Source organism: Hemitrygon akajei, chromosome 6, assembly GCF_048418815.1.
Source record: "Hemitrygon akajei chromosome 6, sHemAka1.3, whole genome shotgun sequence".
Lineage (NCBI taxonomy): Eukaryota > Metazoa > Chordata > Chondrichthyes > Myliobatiformes > Dasyatidae > Hemitrygon > Hemitrygon akajei.
In genome coordinates, this window is record NC_133129.1 from 124,930,669 (window position 1) to 124,944,756 (window position 14,088).

At 39.6% G+C, this 14,088-nt stretch overlaps 2 protein-coding genes across 11 annotated transcripts in view; one reads left to right on the plus strand and one right to left on the minus strand.

Annotated features, from left to right (window-relative positions):
- LOC140729445 (activating molecule in BECN1-regulated autophagy protein 1-like) overlaps positions 1 to 6,408 on the minus strand; it is a 397,371-nt gene extending 390,963 nt beyond the window's left edge. For all 3 annotated transcript variants that reach the window (XM_073049187.1, XM_073049188.1, XM_073049189.1), the window contains exon 1: positions 6,236 to 6,408. The gene's annotated coding sequence lies outside the window, so the exon portion shown is untranslated. The remainder of the gene's footprint in view (positions 1 to 6,235) is intronic.
- A 2,478-nt stretch (positions 6,409 to 8,886) lies between these two features.
- The window catches only part of atg13 (ATG13 autophagy related 13 homolog (S. cerevisiae)), a 120,922-nt gene continuing 115,720 nt past the window's right edge, over positions 8,887 to 14,088 (plus strand). The window contains exon 1 of one of the 8 annotated variants that reach the window (XM_073049195.1): positions 8,887 to 9,199. The gene's annotated coding sequence lies outside the window, so the exon portion shown is untranslated. The remainder of the gene's footprint in view (positions 9,200 to 14,088) is intronic. The other 7 variants (XM_073049197.1, XM_073049193.1, XM_073049192.1 and 4 more) reach the window with 7 other exon arrangements.

A 14,088-nucleotide genomic window follows, 5' to 3' on the forward strand; every position in this document is an offset into this window, starting at 1 on the left:
GGTTTTTTTTCATGCCGCCAAAAACATTTTGCCTCGTAACAGTAGACCAATAAAATTGATGAGTAGTTCACAGAGGTCCAATGAAATTGTACGATAAATCAAGCGCACTTTCACAATTAAATTATTGTAAATCAGTCATTTGTACTCACCCTCATCAACATGGAAAACACTCGAAGAAAAGCATTGTGCTGCCTTTATGGTAGTTATTTAGTTTATAATATTTTCGCTTAGTAATTCATTTGTTAGTATTTTCTAGTTAAAGTTAGAAGTGTTTTAAGTATATTTGTTTTCTGTACTACATCCCAGGATGTTATGACGTCACATCCGGTTTCGCCGCGTCTTGTGGGGAAAATACCGGTTTGCGATAAACGGAAAGGAGGGGGCGAGCGCATTAGACCCGCGCGAGAACGCTGCAAACATATGATGCAGCTTTTAAGTTAAAGGCGATCAATAACTTTTCCTGGTAGGCTGCAGTATATTTTTTTTACCAGTCGTTAGGAGATATTGGAATGTTGTTCGTGCACTGTTCAGTAAAAAAGTACACGCAACGTAATTTGTGTGTTACCGATACATATGTATATTTAAAAGTAGCCGTGTTACAGGCACAGTTCGAAAAAAAGCATTTGCAATATGTATTTGTTTATGTTACCATACGGATTTAATTAAAAGTTAAAAAATCCTCACGTGTAATATCTTTCTGTGTAAATATCTCATATTACAACGTGGGACACCTGCGGCTTAAAATCCGGTGCGGCTTGTACAAGTACAAAATTGATTTTCTTTCTAAAATTAGAGCCTGCGGCTTTTAATCAGGTGCGCTCTGTAGTCCGGAATCTACGGTAATATTGCAACAATCCTGCTCTTTCAATATAGTCCAAAACGTTTGTAATCAGCAATATTGAACAGGGACTTTTGCTCTCTATAAAGTTATTTCAAGAGCAGCCATCATATATTGAGAATTTCAACTTTCAGTTTAACACAACCAAGAAAGCAGTCCCAAAGGCCTACTTGAAATGTTTTCACTATCAACAACCAGCTCCAGAATTACCGCTTTTGTGTAAGTTTGCTTCAAGGGCTCCTTTGCTCACTTGCAAATTGTGCACATTGACAAATTATCAAACAATAGTTTTAATGGAGACCTGAGCTGAATCATAAATTGATCTTCCCAGAGATGCTCATTATCCTGGGCATTTACATTTACTATTTTTATTTCAGATTTGCAGCATCTGCAGGTGTTGGATTTGCATTTACAAATGGCCCAGCTCTGTTTGTGAGACAAGCTGCTCTAATCTCTCTATACTGATGGCTGTGCGGCAAGGCGCAACTCAAATATTATCTATAAATTCGCTAATGACTAATGTTGTTGGCAGAAGTTGAAGTGGAAATCAATAGGAAAGAGACAGATTGGCATCAACCTTGCACCCAACATCAGTAAGAACTTGATTATGGACATCAGAAAGGGGAAGTTGGGAGAACACACACCAGCACTCATTGATGGATTCGAGGTGGAAAGGGTAAGCATCTTCAAATTCCTGGGTGTCAACATTTCAGAGGATCTATTCTGGGCCCAGCACATCAATGCAATCACAAAGAAAACATACTTCATTAGGAGTTTGAGAAGATTTGGAACATCCCCAAAGACTCCAGCAAACTTCTACAGCTGTATTGTGGACAGCATTCAGCATTCACCTGGTATGGAGGCTTCAATGCACAGAATCAGAAGAAGCTGCAGGGAGTTGTTAGCTCAGCCAGTTCCCTGACAGGTACAACCCTCTCCACCACTGAGGATATCTTGAAAAGCTGGAGCCTCAAGAAGGCAGCATCCATCATTAAGACCCTCACCATCAAGGATATGCCCTCTTCCACTACCAGCGAGGAAGTGGTACACGAGCCCGCAGACACATAGAAAGCCTAACGCACAATACAGGCCCTTCGACCCACAAAGTTGTGCCGAACATGTCCCTACCTTAGAAATTACTAGACTTCCCCATAGCCCTCTATTTTTCTAAGCTCCATGTATCTATCCAAAAGTCTATTATATCCGCCTCCACCACTGTCGCCGGCAGCCCATTCCACACACTCACCACTCTGAGTAAAATACTTACCCCTGACATCACCTCTGTACCTGTTCCCCAGCACCTTAAACCTGTGCCCTCCTGTGGCAACCATTTCAGCCCTGGGAAAAAGCCTCTGACTATCCACACGATCAATGTCTCTCATCATCTTATACACATTATTAATATTTTAGAATCAGCTTATTCCTCTCTACAATCAAATTTCTGAACAATCGATGAACACTACCTCACCATTCCACTTTCAACTATTTATTTATTGTAACTTTTATTAATTTTCCTATGTCTCTGTTGCCAGAAAGCAATAAATGTCACAACAGACGTCAGTGATAGTAAACCCAATTCTGATTCTGCAGCCTGCTATCAGTAAAAGGGCTAAAAGATCAAAAGCAAGCTAGAAGTAGAGGGAAATAAAAACAAGAACACATTCTTAATTACATTATAATGAAAGATTTTACACAAGAACCAAGTTAAAGCCAAACATAATGACTTCACTAGATGCAAGATGCAGAACATCTCTGTTGAACCCACCACCATGAGGAGGATGTTTGTAGAAACCCTGTGGCTTTATAAGTTGAATTGAGGAACAAAACTGAAACACCACACTACAAAGTGTGAAATATATTGGTCCTAATGAGACAGGTGGGGGATAAAAGAATGAGAAAGGATCAATTGATATCCCTGTTGATAAGGGGCCTTTAGGAAAATATAGAAAGTTTGACAGAGATTATCAAGTGAATTAGTCTAGTAACCAATTCCAATTGTGCTAAAAAGACTGAAAAATAATGCATATTCAGTGATGTTTTTAAAGATTATAAAGATAACAATTTTTTTTCTTAAATGAATGAAATTCAAGCCTTACTTATCATACAACCATGTTCCTGCATGCCATCAGCCCATTAGCATTATTTCTTAAACGCATTCCCCTTAAGTATCATAGTCCACCAAATTCCAAGGTCATCATTGCACAAGCCTTTACATTCTTTAGTAAACTCATTAATCTCCTGAGGGCTTTGGCCAGAAACATTGACTGTTAATTCTTTTCCATAGATGCTGCCTGACCTGCTGAGTTCCTCCAGCATTTTGTGTGTGTTGCTCAATAATCTCCTGCTTTCTACTTATAGCTTTGCATTTAGCAGTTTCTGTGCTTACTGTGAACCCAAACATCTTCTTTCAACAGTCCAAATGAAACTGTATCACCACTTATGAAGTGGTATCCTCTGCACTTGAGACACAAAATGCAGATTGCAGAATATTTCTGATCAGCCCACAAACAGGACATTATGCTCCTCGCTGACTGTTACTTTAAACTTATTTCGCTCACACTTGGACCTCAGATTCCTACTGTATTCTTGATAACTAATAAATTAAATGGAAGTCTGACAGAGAAACAGAAATTGCTGAAACTCTCAGATTAGACAACATCTATGGAGAGAGAAAAGAGTGAACATTTCTTGTCAACAACCTGGACTACCTCTCACAACCCATTCCCCACAAGAAGTCCATTCCTTTAAATTACTGACCCTCAGTATTTTCTTTAACAGCAAGCCTTCATTGCACTCTGATTTCAAAGCCACACACAAGATCACAGAACAGCATCTGAGTCAGCATGCCAGAGCTCTCAAGACCCAACATTGAATTCAACTGTGTAGATGGGCAGCCTCTTTAGGTTGTAACAGAACTAGTTAATTGACATGAATGGTCATCAATCTTCAAGTTCAAAAAAGCTGGATGAACTCAGCAGGTCAGGCAGCAAAATCTGCAGTGTACTTTGTTCTTATTAATCTTCAAGTTTAGTTTATTGTCATTCAACTGTACACATGTACACCGCTAAACAAAACAACATTCCTCCAGATCAAGGTGCACAACACGCTACATACAACTCACACACATAAGGTGATATTACCAAAAATAATCAAATAATAAGATGCATATATGATTCAAGTTAAAAACTAAACAGTATAATGCTACTGGCATTTCATATGTGATAAGACTCATATGTGGTGGCAGAGAGTTCAGTTGTCTTATGGCCTGGGGCAAAGATGCTGTTACCCATCCAAACAGTTCTTGTCCTAATGTTACAGTGCCTCCTGCCTGATGATGGGGGGGGCAAAGGGATTGTTGGATGGATGGGAGGGATCACTGACAATGCTAGGGGCCCTGCATCAGCGCTCTTGATAAGCATCTCAAAGGGTGCAAGAGAGTCCCCAATAATTCTCTCAGCAGTCCTTGCAATCCTTCGTAGGAATTTTCAGTCAGATGCCTTGCCTTTCCCATACCAGATAGTATCTCCCCACAAAACAGATGCCTTGCCATTCCCATATCAGATAGTGTCTCCGCACTGCTGTAACTTCTTAGCTAACAGGAGCCACTGATCGTCTGGTATGTGCACTCTCAGAAACTTAGTGCTCCTAACTCTCACCACAGGAGGAGCTGTGTATGTGCAGTGAGGAGTGGTTAGGCTGTGCCTTCCAAAAGTTCACAATCATCTCTTTGGTCTTGTCCACGTTGAGACTCAAATTATTGTGTTCACACCATTCTACTAGCTGCTCTATCTCCTCACGGTTTGCCGTCTCATGGTGTGTTGTGTCTCAACGAACTTGATTCAGTTTGAACTGGATCTAGTAATACAGTCATGTGTCAGCAGTGTGAACAGCAGCTGGCTTAACAAGTAGCCCTGGGGAGTGCTAGTGTTCATTGTGATAGAAGCGAGAGATGTTTCTGCCAAAATGGACTGACTGTGGCCTTTTTGTCAAGATGTCCAGGATGCAGTTACCTGAAATAGCAACTGTTTTATTTAAATCATAGATGCTGTGCAACCTGTTAAATTTTTCCTAGCCACTTTTTCTTTTTACATCAGCATTCCAATCAATGCAACAAATACTTTGTTCAATTGAGAATTGAACTCAATCTAGTTTAAAGTAATTATTCAATTATTTCTATTTACACTACTGTCATGAATTATGAATTCCAAAAATAATGCAAATAAAGGATAACTGTTTTGTTTAGGCTAAGGGTTAAAGGGCAAAGCGTAAATCACTTCAAAGTTATATTCATATTAATTGACTACTTATACACATTAATCCTCTAAACAAAAACACCTGATCAATCATAAGCATACCCATGCCCCTCACCACAATAACACAGCTCATTAAATTTATATTTGAACAAACAATTGCAGAACAGATCAAAATTTACACCAAAACACACATGCTTATATTTTTCTCTCCTTAACAAGACCTACATAATATTTTAATTTTTTCTTCACTTATTGATGTTAATGTTCATTGAGGACTATTGGATGGATTTGGACTTCAATTTTCAAACACGAAAGAATAAATACAGCTCATTTTTGGCATTTTCCAAAGCTGTAACAGTTTACATATTTGCTTAGTTTATCTTCCAGTGAATGCTAATGAGATTATCAAGAAATGTTATCAAAATTTAAAAGGAGAAAAATAATATCCGTAACTACTTGTCATGTCGTTTCAGGAGACACTGTTTTTACTCAATTATCAAATGTGAAACTCTTCACACATCTCACTCTAAATCTCCTACATTTTAACCAGCTCTTAAAACCTAGTTTGGTCAGCACAGTTTACTAACACAAAAGTCACTGCATTACCAGAGAAATAAAACAGTAATGAAACACCCTGTGGAGGAAAAAATACTCCATAACTGCTATTACATTCAGAGCAAGGCATCTTATTCAAATGGCCCATTTTCTGGGCTTCTCGCCGACTTTGGGGGGGGGGGGGAAGCAAAAATGAAGACCTATCACACCGAAAGCAGGCATTGCATGCCTTCACACAGACACCTCAAGGGAAGCCTCATAAAAGAGAAGCAACTCCTAGTTCGCGGCTCCACTCGATCATTTTATCCTGCCCATTTTGTGCTGAGGAAACTGTGGATTAAACATAACCTGGGCAGACATTTTGTGTGGATCTCCCAGACTCCTAAAACACCACTAAACTTGTACCCTGGTGAAATAATGACAAGGCACAAGGGCAGTGCTTTACGTCCGTAAGACCCCCAAGGATACAGTTCATCCGTGGAAGTAAATGGGCGATGTGCTAAGCAGCCAAGTTCGAGAAAGGCACCTTGACAACTTGTCTAATGGTCAAAATTTCAGATACAACGCATTGGAGTTCGGTTTCTTTTACCTTTAGGAAGACATAGTGGAACATCCAGAGATTAAACATGTTGGCCGGGGTCCATAACCGAGCAGAATGATTGTATTTGAAAGGAACAAGCTTGGTGTGGCCTAAAGCCCTTGCCCACATACCATGATTTCTTGTGTTACAGACAGCAATGGCTCTGCAGACCAGAGCAGTTGTCGTCGAGCACCGGATGCCGTCAGATGGCCAGGCAAAAGCAACCAAATGCGCAGAATCGATCGGCTACCCAACTCCAGCCAACAAGTCGATGTCCCTGAACCAAGTTCGAGCATTTGAACTTGGAGTGATCGATACTGACTGATGGCTCTGGAAATCCGGGTTGGAATAATTATTTTCCCCGCACTTCGCACACACGTCGATTACAATTCTCCTCTGTTATGTCGAGACACTGATTTGAAATTCGGTCTTCATGATTCACCAAAGTGAATTGGCAAGGGATGCAATTTATTTGTGAGAACGAATGTGGAGGAACGTAGAACAAATACTGGGAACCGTAACAGACTGTGAATGGACAGCGTGGCATCCGCAGACGTTATTTCTAGCAAGTTTTCTTCAACTAAATATGGATTAACGTACCCTTAAATCTTGAGGGTGCAAAGTCTAAGATAACGGAAATAAAAAGTCTTATCTTACATTTTCAATCTTGGCAACAAATGCAACCAAACAACATTAAATTCTGCTTTTGCAGTGCACTTATCAGTACATAAGACCTGATTCGTCAGTGGCCTTTGCTGAAAAATAAAACAAATGAAGCAGTTAAGAATTGCAAAACCAAAGTTAAAAATTTACATTTCTGGATTATCTGCTCTTATCCATAAAGGTGCTGGGATACTACAATCTTTGTGAAATGAAGACTTAAGTTTTCACAGTCTTGGGAAAGTTGAATTTCAAGCAGCTGATTAAATTCTTGAGAAAGGAATTTTTTTCTCAAATTAGAAAATATTGCACTGTTGGTACACGAAGAGCTCCCAGAGTAAGTCTATTCTTTAAAAAAAATTTTGCATGTTGGCCAGACTGACTTTATGAAGTATCACATAATACTTTACATTCATGAGACACAGTTGGAACACAGTGGTAGAGTTCTCTTAATAATACAGTGGATAATGGCTATTTGAAAACTTCACATACAGTTAAGTGTTCCCATCATTTATGTTTTGCTTTTTTTTTATGGAACTGTACCTCATTGTAAATGAGAAGCCAGTAGACAAGTAAGTTTAAGTTTTTCCATTTGCAACAAATGTGAATTAACTTGTTAGCAAAATTGCAAATGGTGATGAGGAAATGATAGATGGAAGTGGAACTGCAACAATGACCTAGCACTCATCATCAGTAAGACTGAGAGATTGTTTGTGGACTTCAGGAAGGAAAAAGAACACAGAACAGTTCTCATAAAGGGATCAGTGGTGAAAAGGGCAAGCAGCTTCAAGCTCCTGGTTGTCAACATCTCAAAAGACCAATTCTGAGCCCATCATCTTGATGCAATCACAATGAATGCACACCAGTGGGTATACTTCATTAAGAGTTTGAGCAGATTTCATATGTCACCAATGGCTCTAGCAAATTCATATAGATTTAGCAAAGAGAGCATTCTGACTAGATGCATAGCTGCCTCGGGTGTGGAAGCTCCAATGCACAGGATCGAAGAAGTTGCAGTTGATTGGAGACAGCCAATTCCATCATGGCCACCAGCCTCCCTACCATAAAGGACGTCTTTAAAAGGCCTCAAGAAGGTGGTATCCATCTTTAAGGACCCTCACCACCCAGGACAGGTCCTCTTCTCATTGCTACCATCAAGAAGGAGGTACAGGAGTCTGAGGACATACTCTCATTATTTTAGGAACAACTTCTTACCCTCGCGATCAGACTTCTGAACACTTACCTCAATATTTTGCTCTCTATTACTTACTTATTTTTATATATTTTCTATTGTAACTTATAGTTATTTATTATCTGTTGGTCTGTACTTGCTGCTGCAAAACAATAAATGTCATGACATACGTCCGTGGCAATAAACCTGGTTCTGAAGATATTTAACACTCAGCTTCACTTGACCCATCACTGAAATATTCCCACAACCAATGGACTCACTTTCAGGAATTCTTCACCTCACGTTCTCGACATTTATTGCTTATTTATTAATTATTATTATTTCTTTCTTCTTGTATTTAAACAATCTGTTGTCTTTTGCACATGGGTTGAATGCCCAAGCTGGTGCGATCTTTCATTGATTCTACTGTGGTTATTATTTTATTATGGATTTATTGAGTATGCCACAAGAAAATGAATCTCAGGGCTGTATGTGGTGACATGTATGTACTTTGATAATAAATTTACTTAGAACTTTCAACACTTTATCTACAATGATTCCAAAGCATTTAACAATTTACATGCAATCGATTCTAACTTCTTTAAACTGAGTAACAGCATTTGAAAATTACAATCATAAAGTTGTTATTTTTTGCTCGATTAAGGGAATTGCAACTCCTCACAACTGGATGTGCTGCGATCACATGGGTCGCTCCATCCCTTTACCTCCTGGGAAATGTAGTCCTACTGCGTGCTGCATGCTGGTATTTGTAGACAAAATGACGTCAAACTTATAGTTTAATAAACAACCACATATACGACGCAACTTGCCAGAAGAAACAAATTTATTTTCGTAAGCTACTGTGAAAACAATACACGGAAATTGAGCTGCAATTTATTTTTTTTTAATTTTTCCTATTTTAATTTAGGAATGCCATAGAGGATGGGACTGGCGAATGTGCGGGCTGCGCGATAGTGATTGAGTTTGTGGAGCGTGGCAAAGGTAAACAGAGAGGAGGCCTGGCGGTCGCTAGACGCCGGCTTCGGGACTCGGTGCCGTTCCGCTACCGGGGAGCTGCACTGTTTCGAGGGTTTGGAGGCCGAGGAGTTTAGACTGATCTCATCTTCGCTGGAATGTGAGTGGTAAGTGGCGTGGGGCCCGACCCATCACTTGTCTCTGCAATCGAACCCCCGCTTGTCTTCCCCAGTCGCCGCAACCGTGCCTCTTCTTTCGAGACTCCTTACGGCTCCGCTCTCCTGTGTTCTTCTAATCATTGCTTTTGCCCCATCTCACTGTTTTGCCTTCACTCCACTGCCCCGTGGCGATCTCGTCGTTTCCACTCTGTTCCCTCGGCGTCTCTTGCCCACCTGCAACCTCTTCTGTCCCATGCGTGCTATATTTCACCCTGAACCTGCCCCGCTGTCCTCCTCCCCACTCCTGTGTCCCCTTCCTGCCTTTTCCACTATCATAGGCATTCAGATACATACACTGTCTTACATCTCTTTCAGGAAAATCAGTCAGAAAATAAACAAAATTATCAAGTTTTGTTGTATGCGTTAAATGATGCTTTTCTATGCTTGTGTTCTTTTAATTCGGCAAGAACCCTAATCTTTGCGCTTTGCACTTTGCAATTTATTGTCAAAATTGTTGAGGAACTAATATTAAAATCTTTACAAGAACATGACTTACCTGAACATGTTTCCAATTGCCACCTTTTGGACTACTGTGGATTCCGGTTAATTGGGCCATCGGTTAATCGGGGCAGCCACTTATTTAGGACAATTCCTAAAGAACAAAAAAAACTGATCGAGAAACTAGCGGGGATTCCTTTCGTTTATTTTGGATACTATGCCGCTTAATTGGACAGGTGACTTTTGCCGAACAGTTTCTAGCTAGCGTCAATCCGTACACTTGTGTGACCGTTAGATATTGCACAGAGCGAATTGTTTTTAAATAGTGTCAGTTGTGTGTGTTTATGTCCAAAAAAGTGAATTTTGTCTCTTGATAGTTGGTGAGAAATAAGCAGTAAGACAATTACTTTTTACTTGTGCTGCATGCATTTTGGATTATATTTTATTTACTTATTTATGGTATTAGTTTGGTTTATGTTCTAAGTGTGTTTATATGCTTACTTGGTCCACCGTGGTCCAGAGTTACGTTGTTTACTTTGGTTGTATATATGTTCAGTCAGGTGACAATAAACTTGAACATGAATTCAGAACTGGTTTGCTCACTGTGGTTTCCAGCACTTGAGCTTAGAGATACCAAAAAAAATGTCCAGGAATGAAAGTGAAACAATTTCACTACTTCAGCAAGTTAGAAACTATGAAGAATTTTAAAGATATCCACAATCATATTGAATGTTACAATGAAAGTGATGACTTGGAGGATGGAATTGTCAAAAGCATTGTATGAGGGCAGTCCATTATTTGCATGAGGTGCCTGCACTGATTTTGTTCCTTTGCAGTCAATCAAAAGAACACAGTGATGTACACTGGATGAATTCCTCCATTGATAATGATTAAGATTTATAATGGAGTAGTAGAATTGGTAGTGTTCTTTTTTCTTTGTTTCATTTAAATACATAATTTGTTACTCAGTTATCTGTAGTTTGTCTTTTTATAGCTTTTCAATTATTTCCATGAAACTTCAGCTACTTGGGGCAGTCCAAATGAACTGATCTAATGTGTCCCAATTAATTGGAATCCACTGTATTCTTAGCGAGTGGATAGATATGGGAGAATACAGTACAGTTTATGAAACAATTGGAACCAACCTCCACTTAACCATGAGAGACTGTTGGGGGCAGGTACTCTTGTGCTTATGAGACAGCATGTGAATAAAATCACATCAGAACTTGATCGGCCAAATTCAAAGTTTTCTTTCGAAAGTTATGAAATTGCTTAATATTCTTAGAACACAGAAAAAATAATTACTATACAACTGTAATAATCCTTTGTGTTTGCTGTAAGAAAAACAAAATGCTCATTTTGTTTTTGAGGCCCTGCATCTGAGAACATTGCTGTTAACTTATCTAGTATCCTCAAAAGACTTTATCCAGAATTGAAAGGAATTATCCAGTTGAGGCAAGCCAATTTTTTTAAAGAAGTTTTAGTGTTTTTGTGCACCTTGGCTGGTTAAAGCTTTATTCACATTCATTACTGCAGCCATTTCAATTTATCCTGAAACTTTGAAGATTTGTGAACATCCATAGCAGGCTCCTTATTCCAGTATCTTTTAAGGGTGTATAATGTTTATTTTGGAGCCTACCCAGAATGAATTCCAGTTCAAGCTGGCTTGTCAGTGTGTTCTGTACCAAACTGGGAATAGGATTAACTGAGTGAAGGCACAGTTAAACGCAGCTGTAAATATATTCTTGGGCCAGTCAGTGTTCAGTAACTGTAGGTTGTCATCTTCATGAATGGAAATTACCTTGGTGCGAGGGTGTCATAGAGTGGTCCTGGCCTTCTAGCAAGAAGATCCAACATGATTAGAATCCGAGAATTGCATGGCCTTTATTAGGGAATAGGTGCAACTGCCTAATCAGATGTGAAACAATTATGACAGTTACAAATGTTGGTTTATATAAATCTTTCGAGTAGTGGAGAAATTATCAACTTTAAACTGATCTTGATACAGTTTTCAGTCATGTGCTTTGAGTGTCAAAATCCAAACCCATTCTTAACACTGACTATGAATTTTTGTTCAAAAACTACCATCAAGGCAGTATATGTCTTCTTAGAGGAAAACATTTGTTCTTATGAAGCTTTTAAGAAAAAGCACAAAGTGAACAGGATGGATTCCTGTTTCCTTTGTCTTTAGTTGAACATAGAACATTATAGCACAAGCACTGTTCCCTCTGAGCTGCGTGAGTGTGCGGCCTCACAGTAACAAATGTTCCCGCGCACATAGACTTTATTGCACTGCAGCTGGAATTTTCTTAACATTGAAAACATTTAAAGTGCAGTGCATTTTTCAGGCAGTATTTATAATTTTTTTAAAAAACCACTCAGAGCAATGGTTGGTCCATACAGCTGTTTTTAAAAAAAAAAATTAGAGGGAATGTTGAGCACAAGCCCTTCAACCCACGATGTGCTGACCTTTTAATCTACTTTCAGATCAATCTAACCCTTTCCTTCTATAGAGCCCTCATTTTTCCATCATTCATATGTCTGCCTCTACAACACTTCTGACAAGATGGTCTGCACACCCAACACTCTGAAAACCATTCCCACCCTGGGAAAAAGTCAATATATTTACCTACTCAATATATGCCCCTTATCTTGTACACCTCTATCAAGAGAACTGTCATCCTTTGTTCCATAGAGAAAAGCCCTAGCTTGCTCAATTTTCCTCATAAGATGTGCTCTTTAATCCAGGCAAAATCCTCCTCTGCACCCTCTCTAAAGTTTCCACACCCTTCCTCTAATGAAGTGACCAGAACTAAACACAATGTTCCAACTGTGTTTGAACCAGTGTTTTGTAGAGCTGCAACATTACCTTGCAGCTTTTGAATTCAATCCCCTGACTAATGCTTTCTTCATAGCCATATCAACTTGCGTGGCAGCATTGTTTCTCCTGCAAACTTACTAGCCTATCCTTCTGCTTCCTCAAATGTATATATAAATCACAAAGAGCCCAGAACAAATCCTTGCAGAGCACCACTGGTCACCAACTTCCAGGCAGAAATATGCTTCATCTGCAACCACCCTCTGCCTTCAGTGGGCAAGCCAATTCTGAATTCACAAAGCCAAGTTTCCCTAGATCCCATGCCTCCTGAATTTTTGACAAAGCCTACCATGGGCTACCTTCAATGTGCTTTATCATATCCTCATAGAGTCCAATCAGGCTTGAAAGGCGTCACCTCCTCTTCACAAAGCCATGCTGACTATCCCTAATCAGACTATGCTTCTCCAGATTCTCAATTCTTGTCTCTAAAGATCTACAATAATTTGCTCACCACTGAAGATAGACTCACTGGTCCAATTCCCAGGGTTGTCTCTACTCCCTTAATTGAATAAAGTAATAACATTTGCTACCCTCCAATCCTTTAGCACTACTCCTGTTGCCACTGAGGACCAAAGATCATCAAAGTCATAGCAGTCCCTTCCCTTGCTTCCCATAGTAACCTGGCATATATTCTGTGCGGCATCAGAGACTTATCTATCCTAATTTTTTTCAAAAGTTTCAGTACATCCTGTTTTATAATCTTCTAGCACATCAGTTTATTTTATGCTTCCCTAACAAACATTAAGGTCCCTCTCATCAGTGAATACCGAAGCAAAGTATTCAACAAGGAACTGCTCTACCCTCTCTGTCTCCAGGCCCATTTTCCTCTTCTATCCCTGATTAGTACTACCCTTTCTGGTCATCCTCCTATTCTTCACTTATGTTCTGCTGCCTTCTCACCATTGTCAGTCAAGACTCCATCAACTTCAGCTTTAAATGTACCTAATGACTTGGCCTCCAAGGCCATCTGTGAAGTGAATTCCACAGATTCACCACCCTCTGGCAAAAGAAATTCCTCATAATCTGTGGTCTAAAGGGACATCTTCGTATTCTGAGGCTATGTCCTCTGGTTCTAGAACCATAGAACATTACAGCACAGAACCAGGCCTCTTGACCCTTCTTGGCTGTGCCGAACCATTTTTCTGCCTAGTCTCTCCCACCACAGAAATCATCCTCGCCACATCCATTCTATCTAGGCCTCTTCATGCTCATTAGATTTCAATGAAGTCTCCTTTTCATTCTTCTAAACTCGAAGAGTACATGCCCAGAGCCATCAAATGTTCCTTACCTATTAACTATTTCATACCCATGAACATCCAATGCCAGCACATCCTTTCTTAATTAAGGGGCCCAAAATTTCTCACAATACTCCATGTGCAGTCTGACCAATACCTTAAAAAACCTCAGCATTACGTCTTTACTCTTGTATTCTAGTCCTCATGGAATGAATGCTATTTTTGTATTTGCCTTCCTTACTGCCACCACAAACTGCAAGTTAACCTTTTATGGCAGGGGTGTCAAA